Here is a 14176-nt window from a genome sequence, read left to right as displayed (position 1 = left end):
TGTATTTCATTTACAGTCAGAATAATTATTGATAGATATGGATTTAGTGCTATTTTATTAATTGTTTGGTCATTGATTCTGGAGATTTTCTGTTTCTTTCTAGTCTTTGTCGCTTTGGGTCTTTCTTTCCCATTTAAAGAGTCCCCTTTAAATATTTCTTGCAGGGCTGTTTTAGTTGTCATAACCCCTTTAGTTTTTGTTTGTCTGGGAAACTCTATATCTCCTTTTATTCTGAATTATAACCTTGCTGTATAGAGTATTCTTGGCTGCACATTTTTCCCATTCAGCACATTGTATCATGCGACTTCCTTCTGGCCTGCCAAGTTTCTGTGGAGACATCTACTGCTAATCTTGTTGGTTTTCCTTCATAAATTAGGGACGGCTGTTGTCTTGCTGCTTTTAGGATTTTTTTCTTTATCTCTATATTTTGGAAATTTAACTACGATATTTCATGTTGGTGGCCTGCTTTTGTTGATTTTGATGGGAGTTCTCTGTGCCTCCTAGATTTGGATGTCTGTTTCTTTCCTCAGATTAGGTAAGTTTTCAGCTATAATTTCCTCAAATAAACCTTCTATTCCCTTTTCTCTCTCTTTTTCTCCTGAGACTTCTATGATACGAATGTTACTATGCTTGATGGAATCATTGAGTTCCCTAAGTCTATTTTTGTGATCCAAAATTTTTCTTTCTCTTTTTTGTTCAGCTTCATTATTTTCCATAATTTTATATTCTATATTACTTATTTGCTCCTCTGCTTCTTCCATCCTGAGGTCATCATATGCCGTCAGTTATGAACCTCAGTTATTGCATTTTTCATTTCAGCCTGATTTTTTTGTAGCTCTTTTATATCTGTGGTAAGGGTTTCCCTGATGTCTTCTATGATTTTCTTAGGCCCGGTGAGTATCTTTATGATTGTTGCTTTAAATTATGAATCAGGCATATTACTTATATCTGTTTCAATTAAATCCCTGGCTATAAACTTTTCATGTTCTTTCTTTTGGATGAATTACTCTGTCTTGACATTTTGTCTAAATCTCTGTCTTGTCTGTGTTAGGAAGGCCTGTTATGTTTCCTTCTCCTGACTGTAGTGGCTTTATGAAAAAGAGGTTATATAATGGCCAGAGCCTGGCATTACAGGAAGTGTCTCTGGTGTGTGTTGTGCCCACTCTGCTGCTGTATTTTAGTCACTCTATCTCTCAGGTCAGTCATCTGCAAAGTTCTTTTTTTCTGTAGTGTGGAATGTTTGGACTTTGGTGAATTTTAACTAGGTATGCTCTGGGGTACTTGTTAAAAGAGACCTGATGCTATTTCCACAAGAACTGAAGTTTTGCAGAACTCTATGGGCAATAGACATGGTGTGTGCAGGGTTTTTGTGCTGGTCTTCTGGAGGAGGGGCCCACTGTGATAATTCTTAGGCACATTTTCTGGAGAAAAGCAGTACCAGCAGAGCCTAGGGGGAGTGAACTTAGGTGTAAGCAGGTAGGCAGCCAGTGTTAGCACTGTGATGTTTATTAAAGTGGTTTATACTGAGGGGCGAGGGAGAGAAATGGCGCCAGCCATCTCCTTTGTCCCTAGAGAGGGGGTTCATGCTTGCTACTGTCAGGGAAGCTCTCCCAGAAGAGCAAACAATTTCCCCTCGGGCATCCTAGGCTATTTTCAGATTCCTGTTTTCATACTTTCTGCGTCCAGGTTGCTTGCCTGCCTGGTGCAGTGCAGTGCACTTTGGGCTCTATCCTAGCCAGGTCAGCTGAGTTTTAAAACTCCAAACTTTGGGGACCTGGAGTGGCAAAGACCTGTGCTGGTCTTCTAGAGGAGGTTCTCATTGCACTGAAGGTTTGACCCTGAAGGGCAGTTGCACCAGAATGCCAGAGCATGGGGTTTGGAGCAAAGCACATTCAACTGCCAGTGTCTGGGTTAGCTGTCTTCAGCATTTGTCTCTGCACTCATGCTGAGGGGTAGAAGAGGGAAATGGCACCCATCAGCTCTTTTGTCCCTGGAGAAGCAATGCCACCTCTCTTAGATGTGTCCTAAGAAGAGGAAACAGCCTCTCCCAGTGCGTTTAAGCAATCTTACTTTAAAATAGTATGTGAGAAAGATATTCCGCTGGTCATTTTTTCCTTTATCTTTGTGCAAAGAACACACAAGCAAGCTGGTGACTTCTTTAAAAAAAAAAAAAAAAAAGAAGGGTTTCTTGCTTTAGTTACTGCATAAAATGGTACTTTTCTTTCCCTCCTCATTCTTCTCCTCCTCAATGTTCTTCTTCCCCTTCTTTTTTATTCTTCTTCTCTTTCTGCTTTTCCTCTATCTTTTCTCCTTTCCTCTTCCTTCTCCTCTCCCCTTCCTCATCCTTGTCCTCCTCCTACTCCTTTTTGTTCTTTTCCTCTTTCTTTTCCCTCTCCTGCTCATGCTCTCCTTGTCCTTCTTCTTCTTTTCCCCTTGCTGTCCTTCCTCATTCCAGTTTCTGTCATCCTTTTACTTCAATCTGGTTTTCCCAATATTTTTTTAATTGAAATAATTGTTCCAGTTCTTCTCACCCCTAGGTTCATGTGAGTTCCATATAAAAATTGTGGGTTTTTTTGTTTTCTTTATATTGAATATATATAGCTGGGGACTGTAACAAATGTCATAGAAAGAAAACCTGTTTAAACTGACCTTCTTCATGGAGCCCTTTAGTAGGATATCAGTAGGATATCCTGCCTTCTGAGACATAACAGCTCCAGCAACAACCCTTTGATTGTCTGTACTTGATGTTTTAACTTTTATTTTTTAAATTGTTAAATTGTTAATTTTTTTATGTTTTAACGTTTAGAGTTCTGGGTTTGTTTTATTTTGTTACCATCGTTTCTTGTCTGAATTTTGTGTATTTTCTTTCAATAACAACTACATGATGTTTTCATAGCAAAAAACCATTCAGGTAAAGAAATAGATAAGAAATTTTCTCATACTTGTACTTTTTTCTTGAGTTAATGTTGCTAGTCTTGTATTATGGCTGCTTTCATAATATTTTAAAATGGATTTTCAAATTAAGTTTGCTTAGGGTCAATTTTTTTTTTTCCAATAATGCTACCTATGTGTGCCTTGGCAAGTCATTCAGTTTCTTTATCTCAGCTGTTTTGTTTTTTTTAAATGAAGTTCATAATAACAGCTAACTCGGTTGTGAGGATTGAATTAATATTCTTAAAGTATATAAATGATTATTAACGTAAGTATTTAATAGAAAATATGACAAATTATTATTCTTTCATTTTATGTTTCGATTCCCAAAGCACATTTTTGTAATTTTTATGGATATTTGTATGAAGTTGTTGTTTTTTTCTCTTATACCTCCATTTTCAAAATATAAAAAATTATACTGATTTAGATATCCTTAGTTCCTCATAATGTTTCAAAAATCTTCTGTATTTAGAGATTATCAATTTTTCTCTTGATACTACTACCTCTAGCAAAGGAAGCATTTTAGATTAATTAAAAGAACCCCCATACCACATTTTCTGCCTAAAAACTTGTTGACTTTATTTCTATGTAGTAGAGAGGATATGTCTCAGGTTTGGGGTTATGTTTTATTTTTATTTATTTATTTATTTAAAGTTATTTTTAATTTTAATTTTTTTTTTTTTTTAATTTGGAGAGTCGGGGGAGGGGCAGAGAGATGGAGACAGAGGATCCAATGTGGGCTCCTGGAGGACAGCAAAGAGCCCAATGTGGAGCTTGAACTCACAAACTGCCAGATCATGACCTGATCGGAAGTCGGATGCTAAGCGAACTGAACCACCCAGGCGCCCCTGGGGCTATATTTTAATGCACATATTTAATGCATCTATCCCTTGCAAAAGGCAAAGATTCAGATAAAGAGGAAAAGTGTTCTTAAAAAGATACGATTTTGGGGTCACTTTGATATCAAAGAAGAATTAACTATAAACAATCAAAAAAGGAAGTATTTATATTTCTTTATTCATCATTAAGAGATATGGATTTTAATTAAATATGCTTCCCATACTTAACTAATTGAACTTTCATGGTGCAATCTGAAACTTAGTTAATGGTTGTATTTCTAGATTTTAGATGCAGTACTTTTACTTTAAGCAAAGCACGTTTCTAAAAATTGATGGGTTTTATTAAAAAAAATTTTAATTATTTCTATACATTCTGAAATAAGCTCCTAAAATTCAACTATTTATATGGATATAGAATTGAAGTAACATATATTTAAATATTGTTTGCTCAATAAATGCCTTAGATAAAATACCCAGTCAATTGAAAATTGGTTCATTACTGGGAATATGCAACTCTCCTTAGAGTTCTATATCATTTGGTCATTTGAAGGTAATTACAAAACTACTTTCTGCCATATGAATTGTAGCCTAATTAAACTAGCCTCTAGGCAGCCACAGTAGTGATTCTGGATAAGCAGCATTTTCTCAAACTCCCCCAATACTACTATATTTCTCACAACTTTGCTGATTTCATGTGTTTCTTGCCAACTTCAACTTTTTCATATTTTAATATGACTCAGTGCTGGAATAAAATCTTTCATAGAAGAAAATCAGCAAGATCTCCTTTGAAAAGAGTAAACAATGAAATTTGTGAAATTGGTAAAAACAACCATCAGGAATAAACATGTATACATTTTATGAACGTGGAGTAAATTATAATTAAATACTTGCTATGCTGTGTTCAAATATAAATTAATGAGAAAGTGAATATATCAATTTAATGGCTATTGTTTCTAAAAGAAATGCAGATATTCATATCTCATATGAATTTAAATGCAGTTTCTAATAAAAGTTATTAGAAATAATACTTCAGATATTTCTAAAGTTTGGTTTATAAATAGTGTAAATTAACATTTATTTAAAGAAGGTTGATGTAACAGTAAGTATATGAAGAATTGTGCAGTTAATAATAAGGAATAACTCGTATATTTTCAGGGATTCATGGTATTCATGTGCAATAGAAGTTTCAAATTCATATAAATTCATACATTGGTGTATGCAACACTCATTTTATGTCTTAGGACTTTATGACACAAATTTAGGTTTTACATCATATATTTTTATTTCACTTTTAATTATAAAATATTCTAAACAAATTGAAAAAATATAAAGATTAATGATATATTAAGAACCTTATCCTTCCATCCAGATTTCATAGATTTTTTTATTGTCATAATTTTTTAATGATATTTTTAATGAAATGAAATATTAAGATAGTTTTAAGCACACTTTGTTCTTCTTTCTTTTCAATGAGAACCCATGTCTTTGAATTTGGTCTGTGTTCTTAAGCAAAAAAATTCATAATTTATGAAAACATACATAAGCACACATATACATACATACACACATTCATATCATAGGTATTAAAACATTGGGAAAAAATAAATAAAACACACAAAATTAAAAAAAAATAAAGTAGCCTTTAAAAAAGAAAATGAAAATAATATTGTTGGATGCTGACTTTCCTACATCAACAAAACAGCATGTAGACGCTGGTGATTAGTTTACTCTGTCACTTGAAAGATATTTCTTTTGCTACTCTTACCTCCTGCTGCTAAGGAGAATTATGTCATTGTTGCTGCCATGTAAATGATCTGCAATTTCCAAGTTGCTTTCAGCACTTACTGTCTTTTATGTTGTTGAGTTTCATCAATATGCTTTTATGTGGATTTATTTCATTTTTTTACAATATTGCTCAGGATTCAGTGATTAATTCAGGTTTTCATCTAATATTTACTGAGGGTTTCCTATGGGTTAAGCACTTCATTCTATATAGAGGCATTCTGGACAAGGCAGGCATAATCTGATGCTCACCATGCATATTGGATAACACTGAATGAACCGTTAGGTCAAAAAATATATATATGTAATGTGAAATATTAAGTGTTTTTACTAAATTTAGAAAACTCTAAAAGATTATTTTTTAAAATGTTCATTATCCTAGCATCATTTAGGTTTACTATCTATTGTATTTCCGATTAAATTCATTTTGAGTCTTTTTATTCTCTTTTATTCTCTTTACTCTATGTTTCATATTTGTCTTCCTGCTACATGAAGAATACTCTGTTTTTCTCACTCTTCTTTCCTTTCCCTGCAAATACTGTGTTTGGGTGAGAGAAAGTAGTAAACAAAAATATTTATTATGCAAATTTGCCCATAAAGTTTGAGGTGAATGTTATTACAACTTCTCCTTGGAAAAGTAAAAATGTCTGTAGTTCTGAGACTGTATCATACTATCTTTGAATTCCCAGTGTATGGCAATTTTGCTGAAAACACCCATTTATAAAATTATTTAATTAAATGTCAATATATAAAGATGTATTGTTAGTATATATATGTCATTGAACATACATGAATTTTAAATACACACTGATTCAGGAGTGATGCTAAGTAGGGAGGAGCTAGTTATATGTGACTACTTAAATTTAAATATAAATTAATTTAAAAAATAAACCAAATATCCACTTTTTCATACTGGTAATTTCAAATCCTCAATTGCCACAAATAACTAATGGTTATCATACTATAGGGCACCTTTTCCATCACTGCAGGAAGTTTTATTGGATAGTTCTCTGGAGGATATGACATCTCAAAATATCTGTTACGTATGTCCTCAAAGTTAGATTGACACAGATGAACTCCATAATTTTCATAGTACACTGGTATATCTTAAAGTATCCCTAATCTCTATAAGACTGATCAAATTGAGGGATCTTGACATGTGAATCTTCAAAAAAATAACCTATTAATAAGGATGTAATTCAACAATCAGTCATTTGGCTCACTACTAGCAACATGGCAACAAATAATCATGTTTCAAATGAGGAGACAGATTTGCCAAATATCAGATTGATAATGTTTTACAAATGCCAAAGTAAAATCTGCATTGTTGCACAGAGGTAGTCCAAAGGTGGAAATAATCAATACTTGCCAGGTGGAGAGAGGATGACATATAATGTTGTCTAGAGTGGACACAGAAAAATGGAGTACTGATTTGCTAGTTCTAATACAGGGAGCAGGAAAGAATGGAGAAATGCATTCAGGAAAAAGGAAGAAGGATGAACAAAGTCCAAGGTTACATAAAAAATGACAAGCACAGCAACTTGGAATTATTTGAGAATGGCAATGCAAAATGTGTGTGCCAGGCATAAGAGAGTTGAGGCTGAAAAATTAGACAAAGACACACTCACAGAGAGCTGTGGACTGCTCTATGGCCCACCTTAGTTACTAATAAATAATTCCTAAAACACCACTACTTTTCCTGTAACTTCTGCAAAAACATGCATGTAATTATTATAATGAACAGTAGTTCCTAAGGAATTACTCTGTGTTCTGATGTCTGTATGCATCTTTTAGTACTCTGTGGAAAAGTACCATATAACATTTTTATATTCTGCCATATATTAATATGAAAAAAGAGGTATTATAGTAAAGTGTGTAACAATATAACACTATGTAAAAGCGAATTTTAAGGATCATTAACTATTTCTCTTTAAAGTGACTTCTGGTAGTTAAATATCCTATGTTTGAAAATGATATATTATTAAATATGCCCTTCACCTTTTTTAGTCTTATTTTGACCTCATTCTTCACAATTCCATTTTACGCTATGCTATATATTTAACTTTATAATCACCCCCACGGTAAAAAAGATAAGATTTCTTCAAGAGCATTCTCCCGTGTAAATCTTGTCTTCACAGGAAGTACTTCCTTGCTGGAATTCATTCACTTATACTACTGGAAGTATTCCAAGATGTTAAGGACCCATTTAATAAATTGATTTTCACAAAATTCATGGAAGCTATTATTCTCATTTATTTGATATCAAAAAGTATCTTTCTTTGTTAATCATTAGGAGATTAATTACAGTCACAGTCAGCAAATCTGAAGCATGAAAATTAGGTAATTTAGTATTCAAATAATAAAAATACCACATACATATCCTATAGTGATATATACTGCTCTCTGTAGGATTTATTATAATGCAGAGTGACTTGTATATTTTAATTGAAATAATTATAACTGTCTCCTATAATTCTAAGCTACCATTTAGATTGGGGAATATTGTAAAGTATTTTCTTTCTAAATATAGATGGATCAGAGATATGGACAGATTTTTAGATAGAGGCATATGTCAATTAAAATACAATTTCATACTAGGTATAAATTTGAAAAATTCTATCATGTTGTGTATAAATAATATATAAATATATGTAAATATTCCATTTCATAAGAAATCTGGAAAACTTTATGTTCTATGTGACACCATGTTTTGCAATATCCAATGATTATTTTTCTGTGTTAAAAATTAAATTTCCTGGGGTGCCCATGGCTCAGTAAGTTTAGCGTCTGACTTCTGCTCAGGTCATGATCTCACGGTTGGTAGTTACAACCTGCCTGAGGTTCTGCACTGAAGCCTGCTTCGGATTCTCCTTCTCTGCCTGCCCCTCCCCTGTTCGTGCTCTGTCTCTCTCTCTCTCTCTCAAAAATAAATAAACATTAAAAAAAATAAAAAATAAAAATTACATTTCCTAAATGTTTATTCTTAAAAGATAAAATTGCTCAATTTTAATTTTTTATGATAGACCCCCAGCAGTTTTGAAAAATACAAGGAAAAGGAAAGAAATACCTGATTTAAAGACGTAAGATCTAGGTGCACCTGGGTGACTCAGTTGGTTAAAAATCCGACTTCTAGTTTCCGCTGAGGTCATGATCTCATGGTTTGTGAGTTCGAGCCTTGCGTCAGGCTCCGCACTGGCAGCACAGAGCCTGCTTGGGATTTTCTGTCTCTCCCTCTGTCCCTCCCCACTTGCACCTCTGTCTGTCTCAAAATAAATAAATAAACTTAAAAAAAAATAAAGATGCAAGATCTAAACAAACTGGCTTGCATAAACCACTTTGGGAGAGAGCAGAGAGACAACAACTTTTGTATGCCACCCTTTCCAAGACCCTTCTCAGGTCATTGAATCTTATGGACTTCTCTGAGAGCTCTCAAATTTGTCTTTATTTTCTCCATTTCATGTGCTCACAACATTCGATTTCTTAGGGAATCTTCTAACAACTTACCTATCATGGCAATGACTAACATTTACCAAACATTTCCTATGTGTCAAATTTTTACTTATCAACTCATTTTGTCCTTGCCAGAAGCCAACAATGGGAAATGGTATTATCTTCATTTTTGCAGTAATGTAACTGAAGAACAAGAGGAAGATTAATTAAATTTTCTATAGTCATGGAGCTAGTAAGAAGGGGAACCTGGTTATGAAGGCAGAACATCTGGCTCTAGTCAATGCCACTTCTCTCCTTCTACAACCCAGAAGCCATATAATGAGGTAATTTAGTTTCACATTTCATAACCATTACAAGGTATGTAAGCCAAACCATAGTCACAGCATCTTGTCTCATAAAGGGAGAAACACATTCATTCGAGTAATAATGTGGAGAAAAATAAAGCAGTGTCTATTTCCTTTTTCCAGGCAAGGATACACTTCTATTTTAGATATTCATATCATAAAATAAATACAAAGACAATAGTTGGTACAAGCAATGGTAAATGAGATTGACAGATAGGTCTTAGCCATCCTGTAAGCTTTGCTACCACTTCAGCAAATTCTTTTAAATAGCAAGCTTGCTAAACAAACAGTTTCAACATAAGTCTCCCAGCATCCCTAAGGCACTCTTCTAAGCAGATACCTGCTCATAATTCCCTTATATAGGAAAATTCCAGAGCTACCTTTCTGTGGATGACAACGGATGTCAATTTTGTTTGATAGGGGTGATATTGTATACTTCCACTAGGAGGTACATGTCCTGGATCCATTAACTCCTCAGAAGCTACAAAATATTTATATTCTAATTCTATCCTTCATTTTCTCATATCCTCCAGGATATTCCTACAAAAGAAACTTCCATTCATTAACTACTTGGTTAAAGGATCAAATAAAAAGCATGATCAATTACTGATTTTTTATCTTGTAGAATTTTATGAAATTGTTTTATTCTCCAAAGATGAGGAAGACCAATTAGAATCTTTTGACACGTATTAAGAACTACTGGATTTAAACATAGTTAATATAGGGGTGCCTGGGTGGCTCAGTCAATTAAGTGACTCTTGGTTTCGGCTCAGGTTATGATCTCATGGTTTTGTGGGTTCCAGCTCCACACTGGACTCTGCTGACAGCACAGAGCCTGCTTGGGATTCTCTTGTCTCCCTCTCTCTCTGCCCCTCACCTATTCATGCTGTCTCTGTCTCTCTCAAAATAATTAAACTTAAAATAAATAAGCATCATTAATATATATTTAATCCACAGCAGTGATTATTCTTATTGGTACTCAGATTGTCCTAGATGTCCAGTGAGAGGTTTCTTTGACTGTGAGAGATTTTTTGACATATAGTCAAGTAGTCAAATATCAAAGATAAGCAGGCTTTGATAACCACTTTATTTTCTTTAATATCAAGTTATATTTTGGAATCACCATGGATAATTCCACCCTGTATTCAGAATCAGCAATTTTTCTAAGGTGGGTTGGCTACTTATAGTGAGAAATAGTAAATATTGACCTCAATTTGTATGCTATGTATGTTTGCTGCTATAGATTTGTGCAAGGTTTTGGGCAGTTTTCAATAGATAAAACTAGAAAATATATATTTTTAGGATAAGGTATCTGAAACATTGATAGTTCCATTTCAATCCAAAGCCACAGAGTTTTTCTATAACTTCATAAATCTTCCATATGTATGTTCTACTTCAGAATGAAAAAAACAAATCTCTGTTCTCAGTGACATCTGCACAATTACTAATATATTTTATCTTGCAATACCTGGATAATAGCCCAGGATAAAAAATAAAGGACTAATGCAAACAATATTATTATAAAGAAAGCAGTCTTCTGAGAAATGTTTTAATTATTCAGTACTTAGATTTTATAATATTAGAAATGCACAAAATATTGTTTTACAGTGTTTTAAAAGCACATGTAGTATTATCTGTGTTTATTCATTTTGTTTAATGTTAATGATTTCTCTTAAAATTAAACTTTTATTGACATAGCACAATATAATTCATGTTACAAAGTCATATATAACAAAAGTATGTTTCCAGAAATAATCTTTTATTTTATTCCCACCCCCTCCAATCTAATTATTTCATTTATCTATTTACTTTTATAGTTGTTTTTCTAATTTATAGTTTTTCCTTCCCTTGTTCTTTTCTCTTTTTCTTTTTCTTTTTTTAATGTTTATTTATTTTAGAGAGAGACAAAGCACAAGCAGGGGAGGAGCAGAGAGAGAGAGGGAGACACAGAATCTGAAGCAGGCTCCAGGCTCTGAGCTGTCAGCAGAGAGCCCAACGCAGGGCTTGAACCCACCAACCCTGAGATCATGACCTGAGCGTAAGTCAAACGCTCAACCAACTGAGCCACCCAGGTGCCCCTCTTTTTTCTTAAATATAAGTAGATGTATGAATATGGTGTTTGTAAATTTGTATTTATTATTAGGATATATTCACACATACACATAGATTCATTGTCTGGGTCTCTGGAAAATTCTTCATTCCTAGTAATTTTCCACTCATTCAACTAAAACCTGACTCTCTCTAGTCCTATATCCTGCTCCTACCTAGAATCAGAATTCTTTCACTCCCAGTTGCCCATATTTGGACTAAGAAAATTGCACAAACTTACTGACCATATGAAACTTTACACACTTATGCTCTGGTCAACCATAAACCCAAGGAGGAAAAGACCATATATAATTCCTTCCATCCCAAAATGAAGTAATGAAGTTCCTTCCCTAATCTATACTTTGTGCTGCCATGCCTTGCAAGTCAAATTGAAGATTTTCTTGTTTAATAGTAGCATGCTAAACAAAAACTTCACTGCTCTTCTTTTCCATTTAGTATTAAATCCCAGTGGTCATTCCATGTTTGTACATGAAATTTCTTTTTCTTTTTTAAAAACTGTATAGCACCCTATTGTGAGATTTACTGTAACATATTCAACACATACCCTAATGATGGACAACTGTGCTATTTATAGAATCATACTGTTATAAATAGCACTGAAAATAATAGCCATGTGTATATGACTCTTCATAATTTTACAAGTGTATCTTTAGGATGGTTTTTAGTTCAAAGGTTACAACTCTTTCATCAGGGTGTTACTATTTTGCAGTTTTCACCAACATATGCATGTCTGTTTTCCTGAAGCCTTACCATGTCAGAAATTTTTTGTAGTTTTGATAATCTGCTAGATGAAAAATACTGTCTTGATTTGCATTTATCTTATTTTTGAGCAATTTGAACATTTTCTTCATATATGAAAGATAAATTTGAAGTTCCATTTTTCTATGAATACTCTTCTTGTCTCTAGCTATAGAGTTGTCGACCATTTTATTCTTTATTTTCAGAAGCTCTTTATTTATTACAGACATCAATAATTGTCTTTAATTTTTATTTCCAAGACCACTCAAGCATGGCCATTTTTTTGGACTATTGAACAGCTATTCAACAAAATAAACATTTAAAGTTTGTTTTTAACTTAACATCTCACTATGCTATGCAGTAGATATTTATAACTTATGCTATTCTGTATATTTAGGTTGCCCTTCAAATGGGGAAAAGTCTTCCACATTTTCACTCCTGAAGCTTTGAAATAAAATATTAATATTTACTTCTGCAACTTCTATGGCAACAAGGGTATAATCACATATTGTGATCTAGCGTTAAAACAACCTGAGGAAGCAGATGCTATTCAGAACCTACTTTCAGAAAAGGGCCTAGTTTATTGAAAGTGACTGTGGCAGTAGTTATGTACATAATGGCCAAAGTCAGTTAGATGAGCTATAGTATGTGTGCTCTGGGCAGCATCCCTGGGTCATGGCTGATAGAACCCTGTAATATTAGCACCTTGTAACATTGGTGTTATTACTATCTGTGCAGACTCCAAACTCTTTGCCTCTCAACAGTCTATTAGCCGAATTATATCTTGTAATAAATGTTGATCCAAATTAAACAAGCTATAATGGGTTTTGTTAACTCTGAACTTTGACTGACTGGGACCAGAAGTGGATTTCTGCAGGTAACAGACCCTCATGAAATGAAATTTTGACATTTTTATGTTTTTGTGTGTTTGAAGGATTTGAATATCCAGCTAGCATTAAAGAATGATAATCTGGTAGGCTTTGGCATGCAAGTACAGAGTTTTTAAAAAATTAATGCCTGTTTGTGCATGCCTATCAAACATAAGATCTTAGAACACTGAACAGGTTTTGCCAAAGAACAGTGTGAGGGACATGGAGAACATCATGATTTAGCTTGTGTTGGCTTCTTCTGATTATACTAGAGAGTTTAAATAAAGAAAGAACAAGTTCAAAGTTCCAAACATTTGATTCAAAGTAAAGTATGGTTTGATAACCAGAAACTTAAAAAAAAATGTTTACTTATATATTTAAGAAAGAGAATGTGAAAGGGGGAAGGGCAGAGAAACAGGGAGACAGAGGATCTGAAGCAGGCTCTGGCTGAGAGCAGAAAGCCTGATGTGGGGCCCGAACCCACAAACTGTAAGAACATGATCTGAACCCTAAGTCAGATGCTTAACCAACTGAGCCACCAAGGCACCCCCACAACCTGTAACTTTTTCTGACTGCTATATCCTAGTTTCCAAAGGGCTGAGTTACCCAGAATTCAAAGGTTAAACTTCTAAATTGTCAAATTATACTCTTTGAATTCTTAGACTTGTCAGCCTTTAAAAATGAAAATTAAGGCCTTTTCTAGTAAAATAGTTGAAATAACAATTGAAATGAAAGCATGTGGGAGAGTTAGAAAATCAGATGATTCCCATGCTCCATGTCTCTCTGATTCTCCCTCCCCAGCTGATGCAGCACCTTCCCCCTCACATAAGGAGAAAATTCTAGCCTCAACTTAATGATCTGTGGCAAACTTTGCAAGGGAAGGCACATCTTAAGTTGGAATCTCAAACACTTCAGTCTCATACCTTCTCCAAATTTCCTGTAGTTAGACTCACATCCCAGTAAAATTAGACTCATTATCTCATATTCTGTAGCAGTAGAATTTCACATGAAATGTTGCGTGATTTTATAAGTTCTAGATAGTGTTTTAGAGTAGGTTTTGATAGTGGTAGGCCATGGAACCTGTAATATAATTTTATATAGCAATAGAGATAAA

The 14176-nt window shown here is 33.8% G+C and overlaps 1 long non-coding RNA gene across 1 annotated transcript; it reads left to right on the top strand.

The window, feature by feature from the left end:
• Window positions 1–326: 326 nt before the first annotated feature.
• On the top strand, window positions 327–11412 carry LOC132681944 (uncharacterized). The gene is made up of 4 exons (XR_009611340.2): window positions 327–535; window positions 9178–9325; window positions 10453–10514; window positions 11245–11412. It is a non-coding gene; the product is annotated as an uncharacterized LOC132681944 (long non-coding RNA).
• The last annotated feature ends 2764 nt before the right edge of the window (window positions 11413–14176 follow it).

The sequence above is a fragment of the Panthera onca genome, chromosome A1 (assembly GCF_046562875.1).
Source record: "Panthera onca isolate mPanOnc1 chromosome A1, mPanOnc1 haplotype 2, whole genome shotgun sequence".
NCBI classification, from domain to species: domain Eukaryota; kingdom Metazoa; phylum Chordata; class Mammalia; order Carnivora; family Felidae; genus Panthera; species Panthera onca.
This window is presented reverse-complemented; position numbering and strand designations above follow the sequence as displayed.